Source organism: Helianthus annuus, chromosome 15 (genome assembly GCF_002127325.2).
Source record: "Helianthus annuus cultivar XRQ/B chromosome 15, HanXRQr2.0-SUNRISE, whole genome shotgun sequence".
NCBI lineage: Eukaryota > Viridiplantae > Streptophyta > Magnoliopsida > Asterales > Asteraceae > Helianthus > Helianthus annuus.
Window position 1 is genome coordinate 161306721 of NC_035447.2, and position 20719 is coordinate 161327439.

A 20719-nucleotide genomic window follows, 5' to 3' on the forward strand; every position below is an offset into this window, starting at 1 on the left:
TGAGAAGAGGAGGTGCCTTCGATCCTAGGCGAACCAGACAGTTGACGATAGGCGTCAGAAGGTCCTTGGTCACTCATACTGTAAACTAACAAATAGTCAGATAACACATAGCAAGAAATACAATTATACACGTATTTCCATAGTTTATTTCCTAACAATTTGAATTTTGATGTCAGCAGAACACTTCTGTGGCTGAATCAGTGGCATAGCTCTGATACCACCTTCTGTCACAGCCCCCGATCCCTTTCTCCCGGGAACGGGCGGCCGTGAGCCAGTTTCGGTGGTATCACGTTAATTATTTATTTGGCAGCGGAAATTTTCATCAGGACCGTAGTTAGGAAATATTAAATCAGAGTAAACCACCATATTTTATAATTTTAAACAAATGGGTAAAACCCAAGTTTTTATTACAAACTGATTTACATGGATAAATCCCACTTTATTGAAATAAACGCTTTCTTTTATTTAGGTAACTTTTATAGCCACTTTTCCAAGCCTTCAGTGCTGTCCAGCTGGCTTCTATTTGGCTTTCACATTTTGTTACCTGAAACGCGTTTTAAAAAGGTTTTGTCAGTGGGAAATACTGGTGAGTGATTCCCAGTTTAATCAAGTTTAAGTAAAAACCAATTTGCAGTATTGAGGGCACATCCGCAATTACATTTGTATCCAAGACATCACAATTAACATCAGTGGTACGGTCATACTCAACTTATGGGATGTTACCACGCCAGTAACCAATTTTGTATACAAAACCCCAACATACCCACTATAATTGTATTCTTTACAAATACTCAATAACTGCTTCGTATATATTTAATTAAGTGAGGTTTTGTAAAAACAGTAAACAAAAAGGTTTACAAAAAGTGAATCAACTCACATTGCTGTTTTAGGTTTTTCGTAAGGGTTTCCTGGAGATAATCTATAAATTACACAAATGCACGTGTGTTAGTATAATAACCCATTTTAACATTAGTAATACCCTCCCCGAGACGGCATTCCAACGACTACGTCGGGCAGAACCACGACAGCCGTTACGGAACCCTAGATCAATCGGGCAGCGTATCTAATACGTCTCCAGGGGTTATAATACTTACATCGTAGCAGAACCTCGCTATTTTAGGGGGTATAATGCCCGGGTATAGTAACGCCACTACAGAAATTAAGAAAGAAAGAAAGGAAATGAACGACGGAAACTGAAAGCCCGTTGCCTTCTTATATAGGGCTGTAATCTGGTCTCCACGCGGCCCGCGTAAAGAACAGGCCAACCCTTACGCGGCCCGCGTCAACCTGGGTCAACGGCGTAGCTTGGTCCGGTCACCATATAGGCTCGACACGCATCGGACACGTGGCTGCACCGGGCTATGCCACAATTCTGGACACTCGCGGCCCGCTTTAACTTAACCAAACTTGTACGCGGCCCGCATGAACTTATGATTTAAGAGAAGTCTGGTTACACCCTTGCGCGGCCCGCGTTATATTGAGGTGAGGTCCCATGCAGCCCGCCTCAACTTAATTTTTATTGTTTTTAATTTACTTTATATACATATAATCTATTTTGGGCTCGGTTTTCACATACGGGGTGCATATAAAGACATATTGATATATTTAAAGATATATTAGGGTGTCGGAAATATTATGAGGATGTCGGTTTTACCGAGGGTTGTTATAAAATAAAACACAAAATAGACTAATTATAGTCAAAGAAGTCAAACTTGATTTGACTTTGACTTTGACATTCGGAAACACGGGGTGTTACAGCCTCCCCTTGTTTAGGGAATTTCGTCCTGAAATTAGGCTCGAAGCTGCATAACACCGCGAATGATATTACCAATTTCTCGCTTCAGATCTTCATTTAAACAACTGCGGGTACTTAGCCTTCATGTCGCTTTCGAGTTCCCAAGTGAGCTTCACGCCTCATTTGCCTTCCCATCGGACTTTCACGATAGGGATGCGCGAGCGCCTGAGTTCCTTGGTTTGGCGATCCATGATTTTGTGACAACCCTCACTAAACCAGGTATCCGTACGACTTAATTAATAATTAATTACTGCTTAATTACTGTGCTTACCTGAAATTATGGATAAACTGCTACTTGAATGTTGATACTTGTACATACTTGCATCATACTCTATTTACCGTCACTACATTATTTACATGCTGAACCTTAGTGACAAACATGATGCACAAAAGCACAGTAGCACAATGAACGGATAACCTATTGAACGTGCTGTCATAACCAGCACCAGGCAGACACTGCCTCTAAGGCCTGTATGAGGCCGAGATAGTTAACTACACTAATAGTGAGTGTGAAGATACAAGGGTTGTAGAACTGCGTCTCTAGGAATAAGTTACAGTGACAGGATGTGCCTAAAACGTACTCTAAGTACAAAACTCAGCACTTTAACTAAAAATTCAGCATTTGGTTAACTAATAAAGTGCCAAAACATGAGAAAAATATTACTAGACACTTTCCAAAGTGTCGGGAATAAGTTGTGTCACTAAAATTGATAATAACGACACTTTAAAGCTTTGTTTAACGCTTTAACGGATTATTATCCAACCTAACAACCGGACTTTACCCGGGACATGAAAATATTGCCATTAACATTATTTATCTTTTTCTGAGCCAGTTAGGGTCCCTGAATACCCTAACACCCACAACACACTAGTAACTGGGTTAATCCCTAAACTAACTTAACTTAACCTAACTAATATCTAACTAGATGGTTGGATTTGAACTAGGAACCTGTCACACCCCCAAAATCCACCTGCGGAGTATCACCGCTTGGGAGCGTGACTGACCAGGATCAAGCCATCAATCATATTGAACATAGCATAACATAAATAAAGTAGTTCGTAAAACCTCATTCAATACAATTGATGTTTCAAAACAATCATAGTATCAGTAGCGGAAGCATAAGTAAATAACCCAAGTAAACCATAAGTTCAATTATTCGAAATGTTTAAACATAGCGTTCATAATCCACTGCCCACAACGTCCCGCTCCTCCAGTGCAAGCTCCAATTATGTACCTAAGGTCCTGCAAGGCATGCAGCAAATAATCAACAAACTAGTTGAGCGAGTTCACAGTTAATAGTTTAGTTTGGGTAAAAGTGTGTTCGTTCAGTTAAGTTTCATATCGTATCAGTTCCATCGCGGCCTCCCAGGCATGTGTGCGAAGATTTAGTTCGTTAGTTCGCGACCGTAGTCTTTACCGACCAGGGTGTGTGCGAAGGCAATTGATCAGTTCGTTCGCGACCATAGTCTTTACCGACCAGGGTGTGTGCGAAGGCAGTTGAGTAGTTCGTTCGCGGCCATAGTCTTTACCAACCAGGGTGTGTGCGAAGGCAGTTCGACAAGTATCATTTAAACATGCACAAACAATCATCCAACCCATTCCCACCCTGGGAACCCATGCCTTGGCTGTGTGAACTCACCTTGGTTTGCTCGGTATGTTATTGCTTCTAGCGTTAAATAAATGTCTATATCCGTTACTCAAGACCTAGGCACATTGCACATGATTCGATGTAAGTGTTTGAAATCAATTAGGGTTTACAAGTCTTGGTGTTCAACCGACTGTGTGTGATAATTGATTACATACAGATCTGACATGGTTTGCACATAAATACAGTAATATACAGCAGTTACAGCAACAGATGGTATCATATCATGCAGAACAGAACACAGTTAGCACTTAACAGTCAATAGGGTTAATCAGCTTGACTCAACAGAGATTCATATACTTTTTTTATACGTAACACAGTCAACATGTTTAACGGGGTTATCTTACTTAACAGATATAACAGTTGAACCACATCAACTTTTATAAGCAAATTCGGACAAGGTATTCAAAGCATAGAACTCGGACATCATAAGCTTCATAAATTCGGACCCCTTGATTCATTAACAAACTCAGACAAAGCTTTTAAAGCCCAACACTCGGACCAAAGGGTTTTGTTACAGAAGGTCGGACATATAGACATTTATTAAGGGCTCGGACTTCTACCACCCACCCCCAAGTCTTATAGGACCGTTTTACATTTGCAAAGAGTTCATTGGGCCCCTAATTATCTCCAATAGTAGTTGAGTTTCTAAACCCTAACAATCATTACAAAATTTACAGTTTGATTCCTTGGCTATGAGGTGCCGTCCAAAACAACCAATAAGGTATCCCTCCAAAAGTCAAGGCCACATAAGTAAACATGAAAGTTCTTATTATATTAGTATGCATGGCCGACAATCCCATGATATATGGGTTTCCATTGGACCGAATCCATAACCAATTACCTTTGGTTAGCCGCCCACCCCACCAATTAGAAATTGACTCAAGAAATATCCTTTGCCAAAAAAATGAATTTTCTTAATTACCCCACATGTTTGACCGCCCAAGACTACAAATCAGATATATATATGCTACTGATCACAAAAGTGAATTCCAACATCATCATTCTATTTTGCATGAGTCACATAAAAAAAACTGCAATCACTTTTGAATAAGGTCTGATAACATGACATGATTGGGATGTGCTCTATGTAATGATGAGATCAATGTCCCTAATATCAATGACCGTCATTTACATCTACAATACATAATACATGTTTACCTATTCTAAATAAATCAAACACATTGCACCTATGAGCCGATTGTATGTAACCGATTTCAAGTCTAAACCATGCCATCCAAATCATATGAATACCATCATTCATGCATATAATATTCTCACTGAAAATCATCATTAAATATCCACATGATTTGGTTTGGTTGCACATGAGCCGCCATATTCATATTCAGATTATTAAATTTTTGTGCAACCATGTAATCTCAATTCATTGGACCTTTATAACACACTAACCGGTAATTCATGAAATCAAGTGGTTTACTTCAAGTAATTATAAAAGGGTCGATTACTTACCTACGGAAGATACAAAACTTCTATCGACGCGTGGGAATCGAGTGCTCAACTGCCGTCGGGTTTCAAAGGTAGTGAGAGAGAGAAGTTTAGGGTTTTGAGAATTTTCATAACCGTTTCCCTTAAACAAATATATATATCTAACGCAAACAATTTGGGCCGTAATTAGGCTTTGGCAGTTTTGGCGAATTAAGGCTCGGCGAAACAAATATGTTTCGTCGAGTGGGTTAAATGACGAATAAAATTCTGTTTCGTCGGGCATTACGCGATTTAGTCTAAGTGTTTTGTAATAATCTAATATTATATTTACAACATCACGTAATCATATATACATGCACCATGACAAATGCGTTTAATTAAAACATAACGCGTACAATTACAAGTCTAACAAGTCAACAACTAACAATCAAGTCAACGCGTAATAAATGCGAAAGTGAAAGTCAGAAACTCGGGTTGTCACATTATCCCCAACTTAAAAGAAATTTCGTCCCGAAATTTGGTACGCACTCACTGAGGAAGCTAGGTAAGCTGTATCGTTTACTGGTTTTTCCTGGGGTGTCACATCATCCCCCCGTTGATTTGGAATTTCGTCCCGAAATTCCGCTGTAGTAGCTTCAGTCTCAGTAGTGGTTGCATTGGTTCCGAATAACTGGGGGTACTTTTCTGTCATCTAATCTTCGCGTTCCCAGGTGTACTCTGGGCCACGTCGGGAGTTCCAACGAACTCGAACAAGAGGGATTCTCTTGTGTTTGAGGACCTTAACATCCCGGTCCGTGATTTCAACTGGCTCCTCGACGAACTGCAACCGCTCGTCGATAGTGAGTTTCTTAAAAGGAACTATGAGGGTCTCATCTGATAGGCATTTCTTCAGATTCGACACGTGAAATACATTGTGAACTGCACCGAGTTCAGCTGGTAGGTTCAGTCTGTAGGCTACTGGGCCTATTCTTTCAGTGATTTCGAACGGTCCAACATACCGTGGATTGAGTTTGCCTCGTTTACCAAATCGAACCACACCCCTCCAGGGTGAGATTTTAAGTAAAACCCAGTCCCCGACCTGAAATTCCAATAGCCTCTTACGCTTATCCGCGTAGGCTTTCTAACGGTCGCGAACTGCCGCCATGCGTTGTCGTATCTGCGCAATCTTTTCTCTGGCGTCCACTACAATCTCTGGACCCGTAATCTGACTATCCCCCACCTCTGCCCAACAGAGAGGTGACCGGCATTTACGTCCGCACAATGCCTCGAATGGAGCGGCTTGAATGCTGGTGTGGTAGCTGTTATTGCATGAAAACTCCACTAAAGGGGAGGTGCTTTTCCCAGCCGTTGCCGAAATCGATAACACACGCTCGAAGCATGTCTTCTAGAGTTTGGATCGTACGTTCAGACTGCCCATCCGTCTGAGGATGATATGCTGTGCTCATGTCTAATCGTGAGCCGAAATATTTGTGCTTTGCTTGCCATAGCTCTGACGTGAATCGTGCATCCCGATCCGAAATGATGGAGGTGGGCACCCCGTGCCTCGAAACAACTTCTTTAAGATAGATGTCTGCGAGAGTGGAGAACTTATCCGTTTCCTTTATCGCTAGGATGGTGTGCAGACTTGGTGAGTCGATCCACGATCACCCATATGGTATCGTTCCCGCGTTGAGATCTTGGTAGGCCTGTAACGAAATCTATGGAAATTTCTTCCCATTTCCACTGTGGTATCCTGGGTTGCTGAAGTAGGCCTGAGGGTTTCTGATATTCAACCTTGACTCTCGCACAGGTTAAGCATTTACCAACGTACGTAGCGATGTGAGCCTTCATACTAGGCCACCAATAAGTAGTGCTGATGTCGTGGTACATTTTATCCGACCCTGGATGTACCGAATAGCGAGACTTGTGAGCTTCATCCATTACAAGTTCGCGTAAACCGCCATAAAGTGGAACCCAAATACGCCCCGTTACATAGTAGGCGCCGTCTTCCTTTTGTTCCATGCGTTGCCTTGAGCCGCGTAAGGCTTCAGCTTTAACGTTTTCGGGTTTCAGTGCTTCTAACTGAGCAGCTCGTATCTGTGCAGGAAGACTGGACTGAATAGTAAGCTGTAGCGCTCGCACGCGCTTAGGTAGAGAGTCTTTCCGACTGAGGGCATCAGCCACAACATTGGCCTTGCCTGGATGATACTTGATGGCGCATTCGTAGTCGTTCAGAAGTTCAACCCATCTCCGTTGACGCATATTCAAATCCTTTTGCTTAAGAATATGCTCGAGACTCCTGTGATCGGTGTAAATCGTGCACCTGGTACCGTACAGGTAGTGTCGCCATATCTTAAGCGCGAAAACAACAGCTCCCAGCTCTAAATCGTGCGTCGTATAATTCCGTTCATGAATCTTGAGTTGTCGCGAGCGTAAGCAATAACCTTATCCCGTTGTATCAAAACACAACCGAGACCCTGTATCGATGTATCACCATAAGCCACGAAGTCATCTGTGCCCTCCGGCAGTGAGAGAATAGGTGCGCTGCAAAGCCTATCCTTAAGGTACTGAAAAGCGGTCTCTTGGGAATCTCCCTAACGGTAGGTGACACCTTCCTGTGTCAGCATAGCAAGCGGCTGCGCGATCTTGGAGAAGTCTCTGATAAACCGCCGGTAGTATCCCGCCAAACCCAAGAATTGGCGTATTTCTGTTGGTGTACGCGGTGCTGGCCAATCCCTGATCGAATCTACCTTGGATGGATCGACATGAATCCCATCCTAGTTCACCACATGGCCTAAGGAGTGGACTTCACGAAGCCAGAAGTCGCATTTAGAAAACTTTGCGTACAGTTGCTCCTTTCGAAGAAGTTCCAAGATAGGACGTAAGTGCTGCTCGTGTTCCTCCTGACTCTTGGAGTAGATCAGAATTTCGTCGATGAAGACAATGACGAACTTGTCAAAATAGGGTTTGCACACCCTGTTCATAAGGTCCATGAATACGGCAGGTGCGTCCAATAATATCAAACCATCCATCACATCAAACATAAAATATAGAAGGTAAAATAATTCATAAAACCCAATACGATTAACGTTCAAACCAAACTTTGTTTGAGTAGCGGAAACATAATACTGAAAACCCAAAATAAATAGAAGTTCAGATATCGTTCGTTGCGTCTCCTCGTCCTAACACGAAAGCTTGACCTCTTGCCTCATTGCCATTCTTGTTGTTGTTTCCCCCGTTGTTGTGATTATTGTTGTTATTCCCGTTGCCCTGGTTGTTGTTGTTATTGCGATTCTGGTTCAGCTGAGGGCAATCGCGTTTGTAGTGACCTTCAGCCCCACACTGGAAACACCCCCGGTTTCCACGCTGTGGCTGCTGCTGCTGATTCTGTGGAGCTGGCGGTGGAAGTTGCTGGTGCTGGTTTGCTGGACGCGAGCTTCTACAATCTTTAGCCTCATGACCCGGCTTGTGACATCTTTGACATTGACTCCTGCGACATCTTCCACTGTGGTGTTTGTTGCACCTGTTACACCACGGGTGATTTCCCTTATAACCACTATGTCCCTGACTGCCCGATGATTGCTGACTCGGACTCTGGTAATCGTTGGTGCGACGTTGCTGAGTTTGGGACTGAACAGACGCTGATCCCCTGCTGGAATCCCCGTCCCACTTTCTTTTATTCTCGCTGGGTGTGGCAGAAGTAGCAGCAGTTGGAGTGACTGAAGTAGCAGCTGTAGCAGTAGCGCTGACACGCTTTGGCAGTTTATTCTGATCCACTGCCTGATTGGTGATGCGATGAGCGAGACGCTGTATTTCCTGGATATTGTTGAGGTTAGCCGAGGTAACGTGGCTCTGTATTTCTGGCGCCAACCCTTTGAGATACAACTCAATACGCTTGTATGGAGGGTCCACCATAGTTGGACATAACACAGCCAACTCATTCGATCTCTTGGTGTAAGCTTCGATTTCCGAACCCACCATTTTTAAGTTATACAACTCGTCCTCCAACTTGTGAATGTCTTCTCTAGTGCAGTATTCCCTCTTGATCAGTTCTTTGAATTCATTCCAGGGTGTGGCGTTAGCAGCTGCCAACCCTAAGATCTGCACTTGTGCGTTCCACCAAGTGAGCGCGATCCCTTCAAGTGTGCCAGTGGCGAACTTCACCCTGCGAGCCTCAGGGCATTCACACATTTCGAAAACCGACTCGAGTTTTTCAAACCAGTGGAGGAGTCCAACTGCCCCCTCCGTGCCACTGAACGAACTAGGACGACAATCCATGAAATTCTTGAAGGTGCACCCAGGTTGTTGCTGAGCGGGTTGACCTATTGTGTACGAATAGAGCAAAGTTAAGTACGAGAATCAATGTAGGATCTAAAGATCCTAGTGTCTATACTGCAGGGTATACTACCTGCTTGGGCGGCTGCAACTGCCGCAGCAACGAGAGCCTCTAGCTGGGCTTGAGTCATGGTAATTCGTGCGGCCATTGATCTTCACATCAAAGGCAACATAAGTGAGAAAGGTTCGCAAATAGTGCGATGACAGAAGAGTGTAAGCACATAAGTATTCTCATGCAATGTCAAGTTGTGAGCAAGGTAATGTAAGCATACTACGAGCAAAGTTCTATGCAGTTCTAGCAAGCAGGTAATAAACATAAACCTTATTACCTAGGATGTCGAGTCTTGCACGTGGAGCGAAGCGTCGTTGTGGATCGTTGAGAGCACTGTTCTGGTTATAGTCTGGTTTTAATAAAAACGTTTTCCCATATTAAAACCAAGTTCTCTATAACCAATGGCTCTGATACCAATCTGTCACACCCCCAAAATCCACCTGCGGAGTATCACCGCTTGGGAGCGTGACTGACCAGGATCAAGCCATCAATCATATTGAACATAGCATAACATAAATAAAGTAGTTCGTAAAACCTCATTCAATACAATTGATGTTTCAAAACAATCATAGTATCAGTAGCGGAAGCATAAGTAAATAACCCAAGTAAACCATAAGTTCAATTATTCGAAATGTTTAAACATAGCGTTCATAATCCACTGCCCACAACGTCCCGCTCCTCCAGTGCAAGCTCCAATTATGTACCTAAGGTCCTGCAAGGCATGCAGCAAATAATCAACAAACTAGTTGAGCGAGTTCACAGTTAATAGTTTAGTTTGGGTAAAAGTGTGTTCGTTCAGTTAAGTTTCATATCGTATCAGTTCCATCGCGGCCTCCCAGGCATGTGTGCGAAGATTTAGTTCGTTAGTTCGCGACCGTAGTCTTTACCGACCAGGGTGTGTGCGAAGGCAATTGATCAGTTCGTTCGCGACCATAGTCTTTACCGACCAGGGTGTGTGCGAAGGCAGTTGAGTAGTTCGTTCGCGGCCATAGTCTTTACCAACCAGGGTGTGTGCGAAGGCAGTTCGACAAGTATCATTTAAACATGCACAAACAATCATCCAACCCATTCCCACCCTGGGAACCCATGCCTTGGCTGTGTGAACTCACCTTGGTTTGCTCGGTATGTTATTGCTTCTAGCGTTAAATAAATGTCTATATCCGTTACTCAAGACCTAGGCACATTGCACATGATTCGATGTAAGTGTTTGAAATCAATTAGGGTTTACAAGTCTTGGTGTTCAACCGACTGTGTGTGATAATTGATTACATACAGATCTGACATGGTTTGCACATAAATACAGTAATATACAGCAGTTACAGCAACAGATGGTATCATATCATGCAGAACAGAACACAGTTAGCACTTAACAGTCAATAGGGTTAATCAGCTTGACTCAACAGAGATTCATATACTTTTTTTATACGTAACACAGTCAACATGTTTAACGGGGTTATCTTACTTAACAGATATAACAGTTGAACCACATCAACTTTTATAAGCAAATTCGGACAAGGTATTCAAAGCATAGAACTCGGACATCATAAGCTTCATAAATTCGGACCCCTTGATTCATTAACAAACTCAGACAAAGCTTTTAAAGCCCAACACTCGGACCAAAGGGTTTTGTTACAGAAGGTCGGACATATAGACATTTATTAAGGGCTCGGACTTCTACCACCCACCCCCAAGTCTTATAGGACCGTTTTACATTTGCAAAGAGTTCATTGGGCCCCTAATTATCTCCAATAGTAGTTGAGTTTCTAAACCCTAACAATCATTACAAAATTTACAGTTTGATTCCTTGGCTATGAGGTGCCGTCCAAAACAACCAATAAGGTATCCCTCCAAAAGTCAAGGCCACATAAGTAAACATGAAAGTTCTTATTATATTAGTATGCATGGCCGACAATCCCATGATATATGGGTTTCCATTGGACCGAATCCATAACCAATTACCTTTGGTTAGCCGCCCACCCCACCAATTAGAAATTGACTCAAGAAATATCCTTTGCCAAAAAAATGAATTTTCTTAATTACCCCACATGTTTGACCGCCCAAGACTACAAATCAGATATATATATGCTACTGATCACAAAAGTGAATTCCAACATCATCATTCTATTTTGCATGAGTCACATAAAAAAAACTGCAATCACTTTTGAATAAGGTCTGATAACATGACATGATTGGGATGTGCTCTATGTAATGATGAGATCAATGTCCCTAATATCAATGACCGTCATTTACATCTACAATACATAATACATGTTTACCTATTCTAAATAAATCAAACACATTGCACCTATGAGCCGATTGTATGTAACCGATTTCAAGTCTAAACCATGCCATCCAAATCATATGAATACCATCATTCATGCATATAATATTCTCACTGAAAATCATCATTAAATATCCACATGATTTGGTTTGGTTGCACATGAGTCGCCATATTCATATTCAGATTATTAAATTTTTGTGCAACCATGTAATCTCAATTCATTGGACCTTTATAACACACTAACCGGTAATTCATGAAATCAAGTGGTTTACTTCAAGTAATTATAAAAGGGTCGATTACTTACCTACGGAAGATACAAAACTTCTATCGACGCGTGGGAATCGAGTGCTCAACTGCCGTCGGGTTTCAAAGGTAGTGAGAGAGAGAAGTTTAGGGTTTTGAGAATTTTCATAACCGTTTCCCTTAAACAAATATATATATCTAACGCAAACAATTTGGGCCGTAATTAGGCTTTGGCAGTTTTGGCGAATTAAGGCTCGGCGAAACAAATATGTTTCGTCGAGTGGGTTAAATGACGAATAAAATTCTGTTTCGTCGGGCATTACGCGATTTAGTCTAAGTGTTTTGTAATAATCTAATATTATATTTACAACATCACGTAATCATATATACATGCACCATGACAAATGCGTTTAATTAAAACATAACGCGTACAATTACAAGTCTAACAAGTCAACAACTAACAATCAAGTCAACGCGTAATAAATGCGAAAGTGAAAGTCAGAAACTCGGGTTGTCACAGAACCCCCCCCCCCTCTCTAACCGAACTCGGTCACAATGTGACCATCTTTTGTACTCCTTTGATTATTTTATTCTCTTATGCCTAATATCTAGGATGCATTGTGACCATTGGTTCATGAACTTGAATTAGCCTATAAGATCCAAGCTTAACCCTCCATATCATTCACTTAACACAACTCAACAAAAACACTCCCTCTCTCTCTCAAGAAGCTCTCGGCCGAACCCCCTTTAACACCCATCAATTTTTCGAGTTTTGTTCAATCCATTCCAAGATCATTCAAGTGTTAAGGATCATATCCGAGGAGGCTTGGTGCATTCGGAAGGCGAAGGACCTCACCCTATTGCTTTTATCCACTCATTTTGCGTCTAGATTCTTCCCTAGCCTCGAGCTAGTAGTAAGTTGCTTGAATCACACTCTCGATCTATTTTAAGATGGTTAAAATGATATGTAACGGCTAAAACTCGTAAACACACAAGTTGATACATAAAAGTCTACTAAAAATGCTAGTAATGATTGTTAAAAGCTTGAATGTTGTGTAAATCTTGTAGTATTTGATTTGTGTAGTTATTTAGGCCCGATCTATGTTGTGGTAGCTCGGATCATCGTTTAACCCGGATTGGTCATGATCATGGATTATGACATAAAACTTGTTTAAGTGTAACAAGGGTTAAGTGATGAAACTCTACCACACCTCAAACTCGAACTTGTGTAAAAATGATTTTCTTATGAAATATTGTTTAAAACTAGTAGATCTACGGATCTACAAGCGGTATTTTCAAAGGACCAAGTGTCAAAGAATCCATATTTACTAAAGACGGATCTTACACTAACAAGGATGATTTTTAGAACACACGAGTGTGTAACACATAAAGTTTCGAAAAAATAACTATTTTTGTAAAAATTGACAAGAAGTTGTAAAGACGGAATTTCGTTAAAAGCGAGGTTTTTACGAAACTGGATTGATTTATATAAAGATCCACTAAAAGTAATGGGATTTACTTCATATTTTTGGTAAAACTACAAGTTCATGTAACTTTTGCGATTCACATATTTATTGACTAGTTTGTTGTTCTGAACATTGTTTTGGTTGAATAAGGAAATTGCTGGGTTGATTTATAAAAGAAAATGATACGCTTGAAAGCGTGGCCACCTCCCGTTACAAAGGAAACTCTGGCGAAATTTTTCCAAAAACCTAACACTTAGAATTATTTTCACCACAAGTGTTAGAAATACTTTTCGACTTGTTTTCAAATTATAGATTTCGCCACGACTTTATTTACAAAATATCGGAGGTGGGATTTCACAAAATAAAACTTGGTAAATATATATTTAGTATATATTTTTCATAAAGTCACTTGATATGTGTTTATGATTATTTTGTGAAGTATACAAGTATTATTTTTAGGGTAAGAATAATATTATCGTGTTAACGACTCCAAAATAATACGAACGCTTTCACGATAAATATATAAGTTACACCGGTAATTATTATTACCACTCGATCATTAAAACGTAACTTACGCATTTAAGGAAATATGACTGAACGCGTATTTTGTCAAGGTATTATTTTGGGAAAATTTTATGTAATAGAAAATATAATATTTTTGAGAAGAATATTTATATTTTGAAGTTAGAAATAAAATATATTTTAAGTTAGACTTAATAATATATTTCGAACACACATGTATTAAATCCCCCATCCTTGGGAAGGAAAATGATTACCAAGTATTTACTAAATGTAAACACGAAATAGTTGTCTAACTATTTCCCCAAAGATTTAAACCTAAAGCTAAGGCACGGCCGTCTGTCTAATAGAGTTAGTACATGTAGGTCGTCGCACAGCTGCTTGAGCAAGAGATATACTTGGTAGAGACGCACCACTGTGAGTTCATGTCCCCCTTTTCTCTTAACTGTTTTCAGTTTTCAAACTGCGGGGGTGAAATACATGTTACTATGATTACGAATACTTTTACACATGGTATGGTTAGCGTAAGGAGGGTTACTACTTAGATCATGTGAGTGGGTAGGCGCAACATGAGGCCATTAATCCTCATGGTAGGACCGAGGGACAGGAGCGGTAGATCTATCTGGGTGTAGCGAGCCCAGCCCCAGGCCAAACTAGAAACGGACCTCGGGGTGACTTTGTGCCCAACGCATAAATCTGATAGGTTTGAGTCTCCCTACTTGCACTTCACACATATCAATGGCCTTGCAAACCGTTGGTGATCTCTTTTTCCTTATTTGCTACATACCAGGATTTTTATACTTACAAAGGTTATATTTACTCACTTACACATGAACTCGCTCAACATTATTGTTGATTTTTCAACTTACATGTATTTCAGGGAATTAAAGGATCTGGCGCGGTATGACACGTTTTCCCGCTGCACTAGTTACGAGGTCATCCGGGTTTAGGGGATGTGACTCTTTCCTGGACAAGTCACAGTCCTTAAACTGTGTTTATGTTATGTTTGTGTTTGTTGAACAATGTTTATGTCATTAGGATGTGTTTTCGTTGAGACAATGTTGTTGTATTTGGTTTTTAAAACTTAATTTAATGGATGATCTTGCATGGTTTTTTATTTCATATAGCTTGTTATGGTTAAGCTATGGTATTAAGAAGTCACACCAAAATTAACCACGCTTCCGCAAGGCTAGGGTGTGACAGCTTGGTATCAGAGCTCTGATCATAGCGAACTAGGATTCCTTCTCGAGTCTAGACTATGATCACTAGGGCTCTCACGAAAACATTTTTACTGCATACCACTTAAGTCCAGATCCAAAACGTTTTTTTATAAACAAAGTTGAGCACATTTTATTTGTTATTTATATGCTCAGTCTGGGAGGCTGAGGCTCGGTCTGAGAGGTCGAGGCTCGATCTAAGAGATCGAGGTAGATGGCTAGTGAGACTAGGAAGAGCAGTCTAAGAGGCTGGGAGAATTTGGCTAGCGAGACTAGGAGTATCAGACTAAGAGACTGGGAGGCTAGTGGGACTAGGAGAATTATTTGATTGCTTACTTGGTGACTAATGTGTTTACCTGATTGTATGACTGATTATTTGTGCATATTTGTGTTTATGTTACAGACACATGGACTCGACCGGCACTGGTGATTCAGACACCACAGGCCCTAGACCTATAGTATCAGACGACCTAGAGTCTTCAGAGCGCGAGGTTCACACATTCGACGTTACTAGCACAGACGAGGATGACTTTCAGCCCTTTGCGTTACCTGATGGTGCTGATGAGCTCACTGATGGCCTTTTGGCCGGGGACCTACCGCTTGTAGAGATCCCTGCTCCCATACCACTCCCTTCATATCCTGCTTACGATTTGCTTCTCGACGCCGACAGTGATGGCGACGTCGATCTGTTTGATGACGAGCCCTTTGAGGAGGATGTTCAGGGCGAGGCCCTTCTTGCTGCTGGTGATCTTTTGATGCTTGCAGATGCTCCCGCTGAGGAGTCACCTGCACACTCACCGGTCCCAGAGGCCTCCGCACCTTCACACACTCAGAGTGCGCAGCACTTTTCTCACGGTTCAGATCCAGATAGAGCATCTTCTGTTGCCCCTGCTCCTAGCTTTGCTTTCGACCATGATGACGAGGAGGATTCCGATCCTGTTTTTCCCCCAGGATTCGACCCAGATCAGGATATAGAGTTTATACCTATGGATCAGCCTATGGAGGATCCGGCTGACCCAGTTGACCCAGTTGATCCCATCGACCCTGAGTTTGATTTTGAGATGGCCTTTGATGATCCCGAGCCTGCCATGGCCCCTGAGCAGGTAGCCACTCTAGACCCTGCGTTTGAGCATGACCCAGTTCATGCTGGCGCACCCATTATTGAGCCTGTGATTGCTGACCCACCTATTGATGATCACCCTGTGGATGCTCCGTTGTTGGGGGGCGACCATGTCATTGCTGCTGATCATGTTGATCCCCCACTTATCGATGATGCACCTGTTAACCCTTTTGTTGCACCCCACCATGATCCTATGCCTGTTCAGTTTGATCGTGCACTTTTTGAGGCACAGATGGACCCACGAGATGAGCACGCCCAGCATGGGTGGATTCCTGCTGATGATGAGGTTCCACCTATTCCCCCTCAGATCACTGATACTCGTCATATTGATACCTCTTTTACATTCCCTCAGTTCACACCTCCAGCTCGACCTGGAGAGGGTTCTTCGGCCCATCCTTTTGGACATGTACCGGTATCTATCCCTGCTGTACCACCGTCTTCTACTACTTTTTCCCCTGTTCCACCATTTCATGTGGCACCTTTTGATCCAGCCAGGGAGCCGTTTCTCTGGTCATCACCACATGTTATGCCACCGACCGACCCCTACCATCCTTTCCACATGGGGTACTCCATTGAGGACGTTTTGATGTCCTTTGTCGCCCAGCACGAGGCACACACGCGGCGCATTCAGGAGCTTGAGAGAGCTCAGCCGCCGCCATGCTAGTGTCAGGGTCAGACCCACCCTACATCTTCGCAGCACCTCGACCTTTACCACCGGACTATGCTGCACGCCTTTCGGCATTAGAGCAGCAGGTTGCTTCTTTCTTGCGTACCCCGAGAGCCATGGAGGAGGACTGGCTCCAGTTACGTCGTTTGTAATACACTCATTTTCCCCCTCCTCCACCGCCATCAGTGTAGAGCTCTTCAGTACCGTACGGGTGGACGCTGGTGAGAAGACGACGATTGCTTTTGGACTGCACAGCATTTTTGGAGACTACATTTTGATTCTGACTTTTGTTGATCATGTATATAGGCTGTATTGACACTGATTTGATATAGTTTTTGGACTGGGGTGATGTAGCCCTTAGTCGACTGATGTTGTATGACACTGTGATGTACTTGTACACTTACTATGTGGTCTCGATATATGGCAATCGCAGTATTCTCATCATAATTGATGCTTGATTTGGTTATTTATATTTTTTTGACATGGGATGTTGTGCAATTGATATAATTGAAACATGAGATGTTATGTGCTATTACTATTATTATATACGTACGCTTTATTATGGCCTGACCAACGTGAACACATCTTTAGAAGATGCCGAGACGTCAAACGCCGATGCCTACCAATGAGGCAGAACTCCAGCAAATCATCGCTGTTGCCATCGCACAATACGCCGCCTCTCAAGGAGGGACTAGTGGAAGCAACTCGGGCAATACTGGCAACAACAATCCACCTCACGGTAATACTAGGTCATTAAGACATACCATGACCTAATTGGATATCTATAGAAAAGATGCTAATGCCGTTCACATGTTATAATGTATGTGCAGGGTGCACCTACAAGCAGTTTCTAGACTGCAAGCCTGTCAACTTTGATGGCACTGGAGGTGCTGTCGCCTTTGTTCGTTGGGCTGAGAAAACTGAATCTGTTCTTCGCATGAGCAAATGTTCACCAGACCAGCAGGTCACCTATATCTCTGGGCTATTCTTGGATGGAGCCCTATCTTGGTGGAATTTGCAAGTACAGACACTTGGTGAAGCTGCTGCCTACGCGCTAACCTGGACCGAACTGAAGGAACTTATGCGCAAAAAGTACTGCTCTCGCGCGGAGATCCAAAAATTGGAGACTGAATTCTGGCATTTAAAGATGGAAGGTCCAAAGATCGCAGAATATGTTCAGAGGTTCCATGACTTATCGCATGTGGTACCCTATATGGTCACTCCAGAGTTCAAGCGGATTGAACGTTTCATTTGGGGATTAGCTCCTCAAATCATAAGCATGGTGACCTCCTCCAAGCGTGCGACAATTACTGAGGCGATTGATCTGAGCGTGGCTCTCACAGAGGAGGCCATTCGCCTGAACAAGTTCGATGATGCTGAGCCTAAGAAGAAAGAGACTCACGTCGAGTCATCAGGAGGTAACAAGCGGAAGTTCTCAAACTTCAAGCAAGGCACCAGTGGTGTTGTCAAGAAAGGAGAAACAAGCATGCCAGCTCAGGTTACAGCTGGTAGTGGAAAGAAAGGAAAAGGATATATGGGCACCCAGCCCAAGTGTAATACCTGCCAACGACACCATTCTGGCCATTGTACTGTGAAAGTATGCGAAGCATGTGGAAAACCTGGCCACTTGAACGATTCTTGTTGGGCCACTGTTGGCCAGGGAGGCCAGGGAGGATTCGGAAACAGAAATAATAACCGGGGTAGAAATGGAAATCGCCCACAAGGAAACAATGGAGGTAATGGAAATCGAGGCAACAATGCTAATCAAGCGGGCGCTGTGAATCGTAACCAGAGGAATAATCAAGCTGGTGGAAACGGGCAAAGACTCGGATGCTTCAACTGTGGTGATCTTGGGCACTACAAGAGGAACTGCCCAGAGTTAAACCAAGCCCGTGGAAGAGTGTTTAATATTGAAGCGAGGGAAGCACGCCAGGATCCCAATGTCGTTACTGGTACGTTCCCTGTAAACCAACACTATGCATCCGTTTTATTTGAAAGTGGCGCCGATTATAGCTTCGTGTCGTTAGAGTTTAAGAATATGCTTGGTTTAGCCGGTAGTAAATTAGATATTCTGTACTCAATCGAATTGGCTAATGGAAAGTTAGTAGAAGCCAATGAAGTTGTCAGAGGTTGTGTGATCGAATTGGGAGAGCGTGAGTTTGCTCTGGATCTACTACCAGTCCAGTTGGGAAGCATCGACGTGGTGGTAGGAATGGATTGGTTATCAGGCAACAAGGCAGAAATAGTTTGTCATGAAAAGGTCGTTCGTATCCCAACCGAAGATGGCGAAACAATTGTGGTTCACGGAGAGAAGCGTGATACGCCGTTAAGAATTATCAGCTGCCTGAAAGCGCGAAATTGTTTACAGAAGGGATGTGCTGCCTTCCTGGCACACATTGTAGATAAGAAAGCTGAAGAACCAAAGATCGAAGACATCCCTGTCGTGAGGGAATATCCAGAAGTCTTCCCAGAGGACTTGCCTGGACTACCACCTCAGAGGCAAGTAGAGTTTCACATCGATTTAGTACCAGGCGCCGCGCCTGTGGCTAAGGCACCCTATAGACTTTCTCCGTCTGAGATGCAGGAACTGTCGACACAACTTCAAGAGTTGTTAGACAAGGGATTTATCCGACCAAGCTTCTCGTCTTGGGGAGCTCCAGTTCTGTTTGTCAAGAAGAAGGATGGTAGTTTTCGAATGTGCATTGACTACCGGGAGCTGAACAAGCTGACGATTAAGAATAGATACCCTCTGCCAAGGATTGATGATCTGTTTGACCAACTCCAAGGTTCAAGCTTTTACTTGAAGATCGATTTGCGATCTGGATACCATCAGTTAAGGATACAAGAGGAAAGTATCCCAAAGACAGCCTTCAGAACTTGTTATGGACACTACGAGTTCCTAGTTATGCCGTTTGGGTTAACAAACGCACCTGCAGTCTTTATGGATTTGATGAACAGAGTTTGCAAGCCGTATCTCGATAAGTTCGTGATTGTGTTCATCGATGATATCTTGATTTATTCAAAGACGAAGGCTGAGCACGAACAACATTTAAGAGCCATTTTGGAATTGCTGAAGAAAGAACCGTTGTACGCCAAGTTCTCTAAGTGCGAGTTTTGGCTACGAGAAGTACAATTCCTTGGGCACGTGGTAAATGGAGATGGAATCCACGTGCATCCCACCAAGATCGAAGCGATTAAGAATTGGGAAACGCCAAAGACGCCAACCGAGATTCGACAATTCTTAGGTTTGGCTGGTTACTACCGAAGGTTCATTGAAGATTTTTCAAAAATCGCTCAACCATTGACGCTCCTCACGCAGAAGGATAAGAAGTTTGATTGGGGAATCAAACAGGGAGAAGCATTCCAGATATTGAAAGATAAGCTTTGCAATGCGCCAATCTTAGCACTACCAGAAGGTACAGATGATTTTGTGGTATACTGTGACGCCTCACGCCAAGGTTTGGGTTGCGTGTTGATGCAATGCCAAAAGGTTATTGCTTATGCATCGCGTCAATTGAAAGTGCACGAAAAGAACTATACCACACATGATTTGGAACTTGGCGCAGTGGTTTTTACATTAAAGATCTGGAGACACTACCTTTATGGTACGAAATGTACGATCTTCACAGATCACAAGAGCCTACAGCACATATTCAATCAGAAGGAGCTGAATATGAGACAAAGATGATGGGTTGAGTTGTTGAATGATTACGACTGCGAGATAAAGTATCATCCAGGGAAGGTGAATGTGGTCGTCGATGCCCTAAGTCGAAAGGAGAGGATCAAGCCCATAAGGGTTAGGGCTTTAGAGATGATTATCCAAATCGATCTTTCCTTGCGCATTCGTGCCGCGCAAAAAGAAGCTCTTAAGGAAAGAAACCTTGAAGAGGAATATCTCCGTGGGATGGAGAAGCAATTGGTGCCAAACAAAGAAGGAACGTTATGTTTTGAGA